This window comes from Crinia signifera, chromosome 5 (assembly GCF_055691185.1).
Source record: "Crinia signifera chromosome 5, ASM5569118v1, whole genome shotgun sequence".
NCBI classification, from domain to species: Eukaryota; Metazoa; Chordata; class Amphibia; order Anura; family Myobatrachidae; genus Crinia; species Crinia signifera.
In genome coordinates this window covers 331,337,861-331,352,397 of record NC_139221.1, presented here as the reverse complement: position 1 = coordinate 331,352,397, position 14,537 = coordinate 331,337,861, and positions in this window count along the sequence as shown.

Here is a 14,537-nt window from a genome sequence, read left to right as displayed (position 1 = left end):
GGTGTTTCTGGCCTGTGTGTACATGAGGGGACACAAGCTCTCCCCGCTACATAGACATGACGGGTTAGTCAGAGGCCGCGCTTATTCTTCCTGGTTCTGGTGTTTCTGGCCTGTGTGTACATGAGAGGACACGAGCTCTCCCCGCTACATAGACATGACGGGTTAGTCATAGGCCGCGCTTATTCTTCCTGGTTCTGGTGTTTCTGGCCTGTGTGTACATGAGAGGACACGAGCTCTCCCCGCTACATAGACACGATGGGTTAGTCAGAGGCCGCGCTTATTCTTCCTGGTTTTGGTGTTTCTGGCCTGTGTGTACATGAGAGGACACAAGCTCTCCCCGCTACATAGACACGACGCGTTAGTCAGAGGCCGCGCTTATTCTTCCTGGTTCTGGTGTTTCTGGCCTGTGTGTACATGAGGGGACACGAGCTCTCCCCGCTACATAGACATGACGGGTTAGTCAGAGGCCGCGCTTATTCTTCCTGGTTCTGGTGTTTCTGGCCTGTGTGTACATGAGGGGACACAAGCTCTCCCCGCTACATAGACATGACGGGTTAGTCAGAGGCCGCGCTTATTCTTCCTGGTTCTGGTGTTTCTGGCCTGTGTGTACATGAGGGGACACGAGCTCCCCCCGCTACATAGACATGACGGGTTAGTCAGAGGCCGCGCTTATTCTTCCTGGTTCTGGTGTTTCTGGCCTGTGTGTACATGAGGGGACACAAGCTCTCCCTGCTACATAGACATGACGGGTTAGTCAGAGGCCGCGCTTATTCTTCCTGGTTCTGGTGTTTCTGGCCTGTGTGTACATGAGAGGACACGAGCTCTCCCCGCTACATAGACATGACGGGTTAGTCAGAGGCCTCGCTTATTCTTCCTGGTTCCGGTGTTTCTGGCCTGTGTGTACATGAGAGGACACGAGCTCCCCCCGCTACATAGACTTGACGGGTTAGTCAGAGGCCGCGCTTATTCTTCCTGGTTCTGGTGTTTCTGGCCTGTGTGTACATGAGGGGACACGAGCTCTCCCTGCTACATACACATGACGGGTTAGTCAGAGGCCGCGCTTATTCTTCCTGGTTCTGGTGTTTCTGGCCTGTGTGTACATGAGAGGACATGAGCTCTCCCCGCTACATAGACATGACGGGTTAGTCAGAGGCCGCGCTTATTCTTCCTGGTTCTGGTGTTTCTGGCCTGTGTGTACATGAGAGGACACAAGCTCCCCCCGCTACATAGACATGACGGGTTAGTCAGAGGCCGCGCTTATTCTTCCTGGTTCTGGTGTTTCTGGCCTGTGTGTACATGAGGGGACACAAGCTCTCCCCGCTACATAGACATGACGGGTTAGTCAGAGGCCGCGCTTATTCTTCCTGGTTCTGGTGTTTCTGGCCTGTGTGTACATGAGAGGACACAAGCTCCCCCCGCTACATAGACATGACGGGTTAGCCAGAGGCCGCGCTTATTCTTCCTGGTTCTGGTGTTTCTGGCCTGTGTGTACATGAGAGGACACGAGCTCTCCCCGCTACATAGACATGACGGGTTAGTCAGAGGCCGCGCTTATTCTTCCTGGTTCTGGTGTTTCTGGCCTGTGTGTACATGAGGGGACACAAGCTCTCCCCGCTACATAGACATGATGGGTTAGTCAGAGGTCGCGCTTATTCTTCCTGGTTCTGGTGTTTCTGGCCTGTGTGTACATGAGAGGACATGAGCTCTCCCCGCTACATAGACATGACGGGTTAGTCAGAGGCCGCGCTTATTCTTCCTGGTTCTGGTGTTTCTGGCCTGTGTGTACATGAGGGGACACGAGCTCTCCATTCTACATAGACATGACGGGTTAGTCAGAGGCCACGCTTATTCTTCCTGGTTCCGGTGTTTCTGGCCTGTGTGTACATGAGAGGACACGAGCTGTCCCCGCTACATAGACATGACGGGTTAGTCAGAGGCCGCGCTTATTCTTCCTGGTTCTGGTGTTTCTGGCCTGTGTGTACATGAGGGGACACGAGCTCTCCCCGCTACATAGACATGACGGGTTAGTCAGAGGCCGTGCTTATTCTTCCTGGTTCTGGTGTTTCTGGCCTGTGTGTACATGAGAGGACACGAGCTCTCCCCGCTACATAGACATGACGGGTTAGTCAGAGGCCGCGCTTATTCTTCCTGGTTCTGGTGTTTCTGGCCTGTGTGTACATGAGGGGACATAAGCTCTCCCCGCTACATAGACATGACGGGTTAGTCATAGGCCGCGCTTATTCTTCCTGGTTCTGGTGTTTCTGGCCTGTGTGTACATGAGAGGACACGAGCTCTCCCCGCTACATAGACATGACGGGTTAGTCAGAGGTCGCGCTTATTCTTCCTGGTTCCGGTGTTTCTGGCCTGTGTGTACATGAGGGGACACAAGCTCTCCCCGCTACATAGACATGACGGGTTAGTCAGAGGCCGCGCTTATTCTTCCTGGTTCTGGTGTTTCTGGTCTGTGTGTACATGAGAGGACACGAGCTCTCCCCGCTACATAGACATGACGGGTTAGTCAGAGGTCGCGCTTATTCTTCCTGGTTCCGGTGTTTCTGGCCTGTGTGTACATGAGAGGACACGAGCTCTCCCCGCTACATAGACATGACGGGTTAGTCAGAGGCCGCCCTTATTCTTCCTGGTTCTGGTGTTTCTGGCCTGTGTGTACATGAGGACACGAGCTCTCCCCGCTACATAGACACGATGGGTTAGTCAGAGGCCGCGCTTATTCTTCCTGGTTCTGGTGTTTCTGGCCTGTGTGTACATGAGAGGACACGAGCTCTCCCCGCTACATAGACATGACGGGTTAGTCAAAGGCCGCGCTTATTCTTCCTGCTTCTGGTGTTTCTGGCCTGTGTGTACATGAGAGGACACGAGCTCTCCCCGCTACATAGACACAATGGGTTAGTCAGAGGCCGCGCTTATTCTTCCTGGTTCTGGTGTTTCTGGCCTGTGTGTATATGAGGGGACACGAGCTCTCCCCTCTACATAGACATGACGGGTTAGTCAGAGGCCGCGCTTATTCTTCCTGGTTCTGGTGTTTCTGGCCTGTGTGTACATGAGAGGACACGAGCTCTCCCCGCTACAAAGACATGACGGGTTAGTCAGAGGCCGCGCTTATTCTTCCTGGTTCTGGTGTTTCTGGCCTGTGTGTACATGAGAGGACACAAGCTCTGCCCTCTACATAGACATGATGGGTTAGTCAGAGGCCGCGCTTATTCTTCCTGGTTCTGGTGTTTCTGGTCTGTGTGTACATGAGAAGACACGACCTCTCCCCGCTACATAGACATGACGGGTTAGTCAGAGGCCGCGCTTATTCTTACTGGTTCTGGTGTTTCTGGCCTGTGTGTACATGAGAGGACACAAGCTCCCCCCGCTACATAGACATGACGGGTTAGTCAGAGGCCGCGCTTATTCTTCCTGGTTCCGATGTTTCTGGCCTGTGTGTACATGAGGGGACACAAGCTCTCCCTTCTACATAGACATGACGGGTTAGTCAGAGGCCGCGCTTATTCTTCCTGGTTCTGGTGTTTCTGGCCTGTGTGTACATGAGGGGACACGAGCTCTCCCCGCTACATAGACATGACGGGTTAGTCAGAGGCCGCGCTTATTCTTCCTGGTTCTGGTGTTTCTGGCCTGTGTGTACATGAGAGGACACAAGCTCTCCCCGCTACCTAGACATGACGGTTTAGTCAGAGGCCGCGCTTACTCTTCCTGGTTCTGGTGTTTCTGGCCTGTGTGTACATGAGAGGACACGAGCTCCCCCCTCTACATAGACATGACGGGTTAGTCAGAGGCCGCGCTTATTCTTCCTGGTTCCGGTGTTTCTGGCCTGTGTGTACATGAGAGGACACGAGCTCTCCCCGCTACATAGACATGACGGGTTAGTCAGAGGCCGCGCTTATTCTTCCTGGTTCTGGTGTTTCTGGCCTGTGTGTACATGAGGGGACACAAGCTCTCCCCACTACATAGACATGACCGGTTAGTCAGAGGCCGCGCTTATTCTTCCTGCTTCTGGTGTTTCTGGTCTGTGTGTACATGAGAGGACACGAGCTCTCCCCGCTACATAGACATGACGGGTTAGTCAGAGGCTGCGCTTATTCTTCCTGCTTCTGGTGTTTCTGGTCTGTGTGTACATGAGAGGACACGAGCTCTCCCCGCTACATAGACATGACGGGTTAGTCAGAGGTCGCGCTTATTCTTCCTGGTTCCGGTGTTTCTGGCCTGTGTGTACATGAGGAGACACAAGCTCTCCCCGCTACATAGACATGACGGGTTAGTCAGAGGCCGCGCTTATTCTTCCTGGTTCTGGTGTTTCTGGTCTGTGTGTACATGAGAGGACACGAGCTCTCCCCGCTACATAGACATGACGGGTTAGTCAGAGGTCGCGCTTATTCTTCCTGGTTCCGGTGTTTCTGGCCTGTGTGTACATGAGAGGACACGAGCTCTCCCCGCTACATAGACATGACGGGTTAGTCAGAGGCCGCGCTTATTCTTCCTGGTTCTGGTGTTTCTGGCCTGTGTGTACATGAGGGGACACGAGCTCTCCATTCTACATAGACATGACGGGTTAGTCAGAGGCCACGCTTATTCTTCCTGGTTCCGGTGTTTCTGGCCTGTGTGTACATGAGAGGACACGAGCTCTCCCCGCTACATAGACATGACGGGTTAGTCAGAGGCCGCGCTTATTCTTCCTGGTTCTGGTGTTTCTGGCCTGTGTGTACATGAGGGGACACGAGCTCTCCCCGCTACATAGACATGACGGGTTAGTCAGAGGCCGTGCTTATTCTTCCTGGTTCTGGTGTTTCTGGCCTGTGTGTACATGAGAGGACACAAGCTCTCCCCGCTACATAGACATGACGGGTTAGTCAGAGGCCGCGCTTATTCTTCCTGGTTCTGGTGTTTCTGGCCTGTGTGTACATGAGGGGACACAAGCTCTCCCCGCTACATAGACATGACGGGTTAGTCATAGGCCGCGCTTATTCTTCCTGGTTCTGGTGTTTCTGGCCTGTGTGTACATGAGAGGACACGAGCTCTCCCCGCTACATAGACATGACGGGTTAGTCAGAGGTCGCGCTTATTCTTCCTGGTTCCGGTGTTTCTGGCCTGTGTGTACATGAGGGGACAAAAGCTCTCCCCGCTACATAGACATGACGGGTTAGTCAGAGGCCGCGCTTATTCTTCCTGGTTCTGGTGTTTCTGGTCTGTGTGTACATGAGAGGACACGAGCTCTCCCCGCTACATAGACATGACGGGTTAGTCAGAGGTCGCGCTTATTCTTCCTGGTTCCGGTGTTTCTGGCCTGTGTGTACATGAGAGGACACGAGCTCTCCCCGCTACATAGACATGATGGGTTAGTCAGAGGCCGCGCTTATTCTTCCTGCTTCTGGTGTTTCTGGCCTGTGTGTACATGAGGACACGAGCTCTCCCCGCTACATAGACACGATGGGTTAGTCAGAGGCCGCGCTTATTCTTCCTGGTTCTGGTGTTTCTGGCCTGTGTGTACATGAGGGGACACGAGCTCTCCCCGCTACATAGACATGACGGGTTAGTCAGAGGCCGCGCTTATTTTTCCTGGCTCTGGTGTTTCTGGCCTGTGTGTACATGAGAGGACACGAGCTCTCCCCGCTACATAGACATGACGGGTTAGTCAAAGGCCGCGCTTATTCTTCCTGCTTCTGGTGTTTCTGGCCTGTGTGTACATGAGAGGACACGAGCTCTCCCCGCTACATAGACACGATGGGTTAGTCAGAGGCCGCGCTTATTCTTCCTGGTTCTGGTGTTTCTGGCCTGTGTGTATATGAGGGGACACGAGCTCTCCCCTCTACATAGACATGACGGGTTAGTCAGAGGCCGCGCTTATTCTTCCTGGTTCTGGTGTTTCTGGCCTGTGTGTACATGAGAGGACACGAGCTCTCCCCGCTACATAGACATGACGGGTTAGTCAGAGGCCGTGCTTATTCTTCCTGGTTCTGGTGTTTCTGGCCTGCGTGTACATGAGAGGACACAAGCTCTGCCCTCTACATAGACATGATGGGTTAGTCAGAGGCCGCGCTTATTTTTCCTGGTTCTGGTGTTTCTGGTCTGTGTGTACATGAGAAGACACGACCTCTCCCCGCTACATAGACATGACGGGTTAGTCAGAGGCCGCGCTTATTCTTACTGGTTCTGGTGTTTCTGGCCTGTGTGTACATGAGAGGACACAAGCTCCCCCCGCTACATAGACATGACGGGTTAGTCAGAGGCCGCGCTTATTCTTCCTGGTTCCGGTGTTTCTGGCCTGTGTGTACATGAGGGGACACAAGCTCTCCCTTCTACATAGACATGACTGGTTAGTCAGAGGCCGCCCTTATTCTTCCTGGTTCTGGTGTTTCTGGCCTGTGTGTACATGAGGGGACACGAGCTCTCCCCGCTACATAGACATGACGGGTTAGTCAGAGGCCGCGCTTATTCTTCCTGGTTCTGGTGTTTCTGGCCTGTGTGTACATGAGAGGACACAAGCTCTCCCCGCTACCTAGACATGACGGTTTAGTCAGAGGCCGCGCTTATTCTTCCTGGTTCTGGTGTTTCTGGCCTGTGTGTACATGAGAGGACACGAGCTCCCCCCTCTACATAGACATGACGGGTTAGTCAGAGGCCGCGCTTATTCTTCCTGGTTCCGGTGTTTCTGGCCTGTGTGTACATGAGAGGACACGACCTCTCCCCGCTACATAGACATGACGGGTTAGTCAGAGGCCGCGCTTATTCTTCCTGGCTCTGTTGTTTCTGGCCTGTGTGTACATGAGAGGACACGAGCTCTCCCCGCTACATAGACATGACGGTTTAGTCAGAGGCCGCGCTTATTCTTCCTGGTTCTGGTGTTTCTGGCCTGTGTGTACATGAGCGGACACGAGCTCTCCCCGCTACATAGACATGACGGGTTAGTCATAGGCCGCGCTTATTCTTCCTGGTTCTGGTGTTTCTGGCCTGTGTGTACATGAGAGGACACGAGCTCTCCCCGCTACATAGACATGACGGGTTAGTCAGAGGCCGCGCTTATTCTTCCTGGTTCTGGTGTTTCTGGCCTGTGTGTACATGAGAGGACACAAGCTCTCCCCGCTACCTAGACATGACGGTTTAGTCAGAGGCCGCGCTTATTCTTCCTGGTTCTGGTGTTTCTGGCCTGTGTGTACATGAGAGGACACAAGCTCTCCCCGCTACATAGACACGACGGGTTAGTCAGAGGCCGCGCTTATTCTTCCTGGTTCTGGTGTTTCTGGCCTGTGTGTACATGAGAGGACATGAGCTCTCCCCGCTACATAGACATGACGGGTTAGTCAGAGGCCGCGCTTATTCTTCCTGGTTCTGGTGTTTCTGGCCTGTGTGTACATGAGGGGACACAAGCTCTCCCCACTACATAGACATGACGGGTTAGTCAGAGGCCACGCTTATTCTTCCTGCTTCTGGTGTTTCTGGTCTGTGTGTACATGAGAGGACACGAGCTCTCCCCGCTACATAGACATGACGGGTTAGTCAGAGGCCGCGCTTATTCTTCCTGCTTCTGTTGTTTCTGGTCTGTGTGTACATGAGAGGACACGAGCTCTCCCCGCTACATAGACATGACGGGTTAGTCAGAGGTCGCGCTTATTCTTCCTGGTTCCGGTGTTTCTGGCCTGTGTGTACATGAGGGGACACAAGCTATCCCCGCTACATAGACATGACGGGTTAGTCAGAGGCCGCGCTTATTCTTCCTGGTTCTGGTGTTTCTGGTCTGTGTGTACATGAGAGGACACGAGCTCTCCCCGCTACATAGACATGACGGGTTAGTCAGAGGTCGCGCTTATTCTTCCTGGTTCCGGTGTTTCTGGCCTGTGTGTACATGAGAGGACACGAGCTCTCCCCGCTACATAGACATGACGGGTTAGTCATAGGCCGCGCTTATTCTTCCTGGTTCTGGTGTTTCTGGCCTGTGTGTACATAAGGGGACACGAGCTCTCCCCGCTACATAGACATGATGGGTTAGTCAGAGGTCGCGCTTATTCTTCCTGGTTCTGGTGTTTCTGGCCTGTGTGTACATGAGAGGACATGAGCTCTCCCCGCTACATAGACATGACGGGTTAGTCAGAGGCCGCGCTTATTCTTCCTGGTTCTGGTGTTTCTGGCCTGTGTGTACATGAGGGGACACAAGCTCTCCATTCTACATAGACATGACGGGTTAGTCAGAGGCCGCGCTTATTCTTCCTGCTTCTGGTGTTTCTGGCCTGTGTGTACATGAGGACACGAGCTCTCCCCGCTACATAGACACGATGGGTTAGTCAGAGGCCGCGCTTATTCTTCCTGGTTCTGGTGTTTCTGGCCTGTGTGTACATGAGGGGACACGAGCTCTCCCCGCTACATAGACATGACGGGTTAGTCAGAGGCCGCGCTTATTCTTCCTGGTTCTGGTGTTTCTGGCCTGTGTGTACATGAGAGGACACGAGCTCTGCCCTCTACATAGACATGATGGGTTAGTCAGAGGCCACGCTTATTCTTCCTGGTTCTGGTGTTTCTGGTCAGTGTGTACATGAGAAGACACGAGCTCTCCCCGCTACATAGACATGACGGGTTAGTCAGAGGCCGCGCTTATTCTTCCTGGTTCCGGTGTTTCTGGCCTGTGTGTACATGAGGGGACACGAGCTCCCCCCTCTACATAGACATGACGGGTTAGTCAGAGGCCGCGCTTATTCTTCCTGGTTCTGGTGTTTCTGGCCTGTGTGTACATGAGAGGACACGAGCTCTCCCCGCTACATAGACATGACGGGTTAGTCAGAGGCCGCGCTTATTCTTACTGGTTCTGGTGTTTCTGGCCTGTGTGTACATGAGAGGACACGAGCTCTGCCCTCTACATAGACATGACGGGTTAGTCAGAGGCCGCGCTTATTCTTCCTGGTTCTGGTGTTTCTGGCCTGTGCGTATATGAGAGGACACGAGCTCTCGCCGCTACATAGACATGACGGGTTAGTCAGAGGCCGCGCTTATTCTTCCTGGTTCCGGTGTTTCTGGCCTGTGTGTACATGAGAGGACACGAGCTCTCCCCGCTACATAGACATGACGGTTTAGTCAGAGGCCGCGCTTATTCTTCCTGGCTCTGTTGTTTCTGGCCTGTGTGTACATGAGAGGACACGAGCTCTCCCCGCTACATAGACATGACGGTTTAGTCAGAGGCCGCGCTTATTCTTCCTGGTTCTGGTGTTTCTGGCCTGTGTGTACATGAGCGGACACAAGCTCTCTCCGCTACATAGACATGACGGGTTAGTCATAGGCCGCGCTTATTCTTCCTGGTTCTGGTGTTTCTGGCCTGTGTGTACATGAGAGGACACGAGCTCTCCCCGCTACATAGACATGACGGGTTAGTCAGAGGTCGCGCTTATTCTTCCTGGTTCCGGTGTTTCTGGCCTGCGTGAACATGAGGGGACACAAGCTCCCCCCGCTACATAGACATGACGGGTTAGTCAGAGGCCGCGCTTATTCTTCCTGGTTCCGGTGTTTCTGGCCTGTGTGTACATGAGGGGACACAAGCTCTCCCTTCTACATAGACATGACGGGTTAGTCAGAGGCCGCGCTTATTCTTCCTGGTTCTGGTGTTTCTGGCCTGTGTGTACATGAGGGGACACGAGCTCTCCCCGCTATATAGACATGACGGGTTAGTCAGAGGCCGCGCTTATTCTTCCTGGTTCTGGTGTTTCTGGCCTGTGTGTACATGAGGGGACACAAGCTCTACCTTCTACATAGACGTGACAGGTTAGTCAGAGGCCGCGCTTATTCTTCCTGGGTCTGGTGTTTCTGGCCTGCGTGTACCAGAGAGGACACAAGCTCTGCCCGCTGCATAGACATGACGGGTTAGTCAGAGGCCGCGCTTATTCTTCCTGGTTCTGGTGTTTCTGGCCTGTGTGTACATGAGAGGTACCCCCGCTACATAGACATGACGGGTTATGCTGGCCACACATCAGACCAACTTTTTTAAAACCCTTCAAACCTCCAACCATCCAACATGACAGTCCAACTAAAACAGTTCCCCACACATCTAACCAACTTTTCTTCCAACCAGTAAACTTTTTTTTTTCAGCCAACTTCTGTCCAAGTCCTGATGTCACAGAAGTGGGCGGACAGGTTCTGCCTAGTTTTTTTTTTTTTTTACATTTATTTTAATAAAATGGTTTAATTCCACCTTTATGTAGTAGAGAGCAAGTGAAAAGTGAAAGTAAATGAACTCTGCTTCACACACCAGGCAATCTCCTCAAAGTTACATGTTCACATTGTTAAATGCAAATAATTTGCAACAATATTCCTCAGTGTTGCAATATACACAATAGATTACCTTTTAAAAGATATTGCTCATGTTAGCCCTTCTAATACCCCTTTTACACCAAAATCCATAGTCGGACCCTGGTCTTCAAACACTGGAGTATCCAGGGTCTGTTGGGCGTTGCCAAGGCATTTCCCCTCACCGCCGCCCCACGCTCGCCCATCTGCACTGGTAGGTGTGAACGGGACTGCGAACTAGCAGTTTGCCTTACCGATTCACACCCAACGTATGCACATCCGCAGAAGAAAAACATTGCTCCCCTGCGCGTACACACAGTGAATAACCCCCTATGTGTGCAATGCACCTTATATGTATAGTGAATAGGCAGTCATTTTACAACTGGTCTATTCACTATATAACTGGGATACCAGTACAGCTGTAATGCAGATTGAATCAAATGGACACTACACACAAAGCGATTAAGGGGCATTTTCTAAGCAATCTCCCCAGATCACTTAGAAAATGTCCCTACGTCGTTTCATGTGTAGGGGCATAGTGATGTGCATCCCTACATTTTTCTTTTGCCCTGGCGATTAATATCCAGCACGCTGGATACATTTATATCTCCTCCGTATATGCCCGATTACATCACAACACTACACCCACATACGCTACACTACAACCCCCTATACACCACACTACATCGCTACACTACACCTCCTCTATGTCACACTAGTATGCTACACTACACACATCCTAAATGCACTGCAGTATATCGTTACACTACACACCCCTATATGCCACCCTACAACAATACACACACACATAATACTTTCTATATCTTTGACTGGTTATGGCAGTGTAAATGTGTGTGCCGACTAATTTCATATACATATTTGTATGTCACGGGACATATTTGACTGTCTATGGGTTTCTAGCAGGTTGGCAGTTAGATTGGGCAGTGGAGTGGTTGGTGAGGAAAGGGTTGAGACACTGGCAAAGGTGGTAATTGAGATAGTGGGGGACACTGGACTGAATGTGAGATATGTACAGTGAGATAGGGGTGGGAGGGAGGATACTAGGCAGGCAGTTTGAAGGGAGCACTGACCTGGGGTTGTTGCTGGTGTTCCTTCCTGACATGCATGGTCCTGCAGACTTGTTGCTGCACCATGCTATTACACAGCAGCCTCCGAGCAGCCCCTCAGCTCTGGCTGGGATAGGGCATACCAGTGTGTGCTTGTGAAGAGGCTGCCTCACCATGGTGGTACTTCAGTGCAGGGGCACAATGTAGCGCAGTCTGCAGGTGCCAGTGCCGGCCCAAGAGACTAAAAATAGACCAGCCTGTGGGGCATCTGACACCCTGTCCCAAGCCCGCTACTGCCCCGCCTAACCCCAGGTCGTGCCCATGCCTCATACGCAGCGCAGGGAGAGTGAACAGCAGCAAGGAGTGTACCTAAGGCGGTGACCCCTGCACGCAGCCTTTACCTTGACAATACCGCAAGACAAGTGCCGGGAGCCAGGACGCGATGCTGCAGTAAGTGTTCTTTGATCAGGCCGCAGACACAGCCCATCAAAGTTTCGGTGCGCGGGGACAGGGGTGGACAGACGGGGGGCGGGTCGCAAGAACTGATGACAGGACACCCCGGGACCCGGCGCTGATGACAGGGGACCCGGGACCCGGCACTGCCTGCAGTACACCCTGGGATTACGCCCAGTTTTGCCCACTTTGAAACCATGCCCTTGTGTACGCCCACATGACGCCAATATGTCCCGAGGGAGTTCGGTGCACATTTGTAGACAGTATTGGTGAGAACGAGTGCGCAGACACTACGTTGCGCATGCGCAGATAGCTAAAAAGCGCCCTCCGAACGAATTCGGAACGGACCGCACCAACCAGAATAAGGCCCTAAGTGTCACAAATATTTGCTGTAGATTTTTCTACTGATCTCTATTCTGACGAATAAGTTTCTACATGTATGACCTATCACTATTATCATGGAGAATACAGATTGTCAGCTATTCACAGCTATTCTGTGTTGTCACCTGCTGCTGTCGGTAATCCCAGGGCAGGAATTCCCACATAGCTCCGTGGTTCCTCATAAGCAAGGATGATCGTATAGACATTGTGTGAATGATCGCTGTATTGTATATTGTACAATGTCCTCTGCATTGTATAGAGATCGTGAATAATCTCTGTATTGTTCTATTGGACTGTACAATGCTTGGAACTTGTTTCCTAGCACGGCGCCCACATTTTCTACATACGGTACCATACAGATATCATATCGCATCGCATGCTGTGTTATAGTGACATGCGATACGTGCGATGCGATTTCAGTACCATTCACGTTCCCGCTCACTGACATTCCCGCCCCCTGTTGGATTCCCTCAGAAATCACTCTGAGGGGATTTTCTGTGACTAGTGGGCGCATCCGTCCGAGCTCCTGCTGTTTTATTGATATACGCTATTAAATCTATTGACATTGCAGCATCATTGGATATCTTCACGTTGCCTCAGTCCGAGCAGGAGGCGATTTAAGTTTTTTCAGGACCGTGGACTTCTCCCAGTCGCACAGAATTGCGCAAACGGCCACATGATGCGCCTTGCAGTTAAGGAGTCAATGTGGCGGTGCCACGTGAAGGCGTGCCAACTTCAGGTCAGCTTGCGTGCGGCGCAATGGTTCCCTGGCTGCCACTTACTGTTTCTCACATTGCTACGGTTCCTGTGCTCGTGGGCACAGGAGATGACGTCTGTGGAGTATTGTGCGCAGCAGCTCCACATCTCCAAGAAGACCACAGTGCTGTACAACCGCTGGGTCAGGGAGGCGTGTGCCCTAGATGTCATGGCGCAGCCACAGCGGTGCATCGGTGGGCCAGGGATAATCGTGGAATGTGATGAGACATTGTTTGTGAAAAGAAAAAGTAATGCAGGACGAATTTTGCCACAACAGTGGATCTTTGGCGGTATATGCCGGGAAACTGGACAATGTTTCTTGGAGAAGGTGGCCGCCCAGGATGTGGCCACATTGATGAACTGCATCATGCAGAATGTAAAGGCCGGCACAAATGTGTACACCGACTGCTGGAGGGCATCTATAGCTCTGAACAATTACAACAGGCTGGCTACCACCATTTCACTGTAAATCACAGATATATCTTCATTGATCCAGCAACAGGTGTTCACACAAACTGCCGTGAGGTTGTGGGGCCAATGCAAATGGCGCAACAAGCGCCAAAGAGGAACAGCCAGGCATCAGCTGAAATCTTACCTCACAGAATGTATGTGGATAAAGACACTTGGAGCTGAGGATCCTTTCAAAAGGATTCTGGAAGCACTTAAACTGCCCCCAAAGGACGATTAGCTGTGTGTGGAAGTGTCCATTAATATTGTCTTTTTAATAGTTTTCTTAATGTTATCTTTTCTTGTTCTAATCAGTGATCAATCATTCTTGTAATCAATGTTATTAATTATTTATGATTATTTAATGAGATTCTTTAAGTAAATATCAGTTTAACGTTAACACATGTCGTCATTACTTTGTCAGATATATGATAATGCAGGTTCCTAATACACTTCCACTATCCACACCACCCCGAAGCGTGGCGAGCCACCGAGCCCGTAGCGTGGCGAGCGGACGCGGAATACATGTAAAGTAATCTGCGTCCCCTCACAGGGCTCGCTGCGCTCGCCACACTATATAACATCAACTCCATGCCGACGTGGATAGTGGGGTATGAAAAGGTCAGAGGACGCGTACCGCCGCCGCTCACCACGCTTCAGGGTGGCGTTGATAATGGGGTTGACGCTAAACAATAGCAGATTCTGTTACAGTGTCTTATATGGCGCAGCAGACTCCGCTACAGCGTCTTATATAGCGCAGCAGATTCCGTTACACTGTATTATATAGCGCAGCAGATTCCGTTACACTGTCTTATATAGCGCAGCAGATTCCGTTACAGTGTCTTATATAGCGCAGCAGATTTCGTTACAGCGTCTTATATAGCGCAGCAGATTCCGTTACAGTGTCTTATAAAACACAGCAGATTCCGTTACACTGTATTATATAGCGCAGCAGATTCCGTTACACTGTCTTATATAGCGCAGCAGATTCCGTAACAGCGTCTTATATAGCGCAGCAGATTCCGTTACAGTGTCTTATATAACGCAGCAGATTCCGTTACAGTGTCTTATATAGCGCAGCAGATTCCGTTACAGTGTCTTATATAGCGCAGCAGATTCCATTACACTGTATTATATAGCGTAGCAGATTCC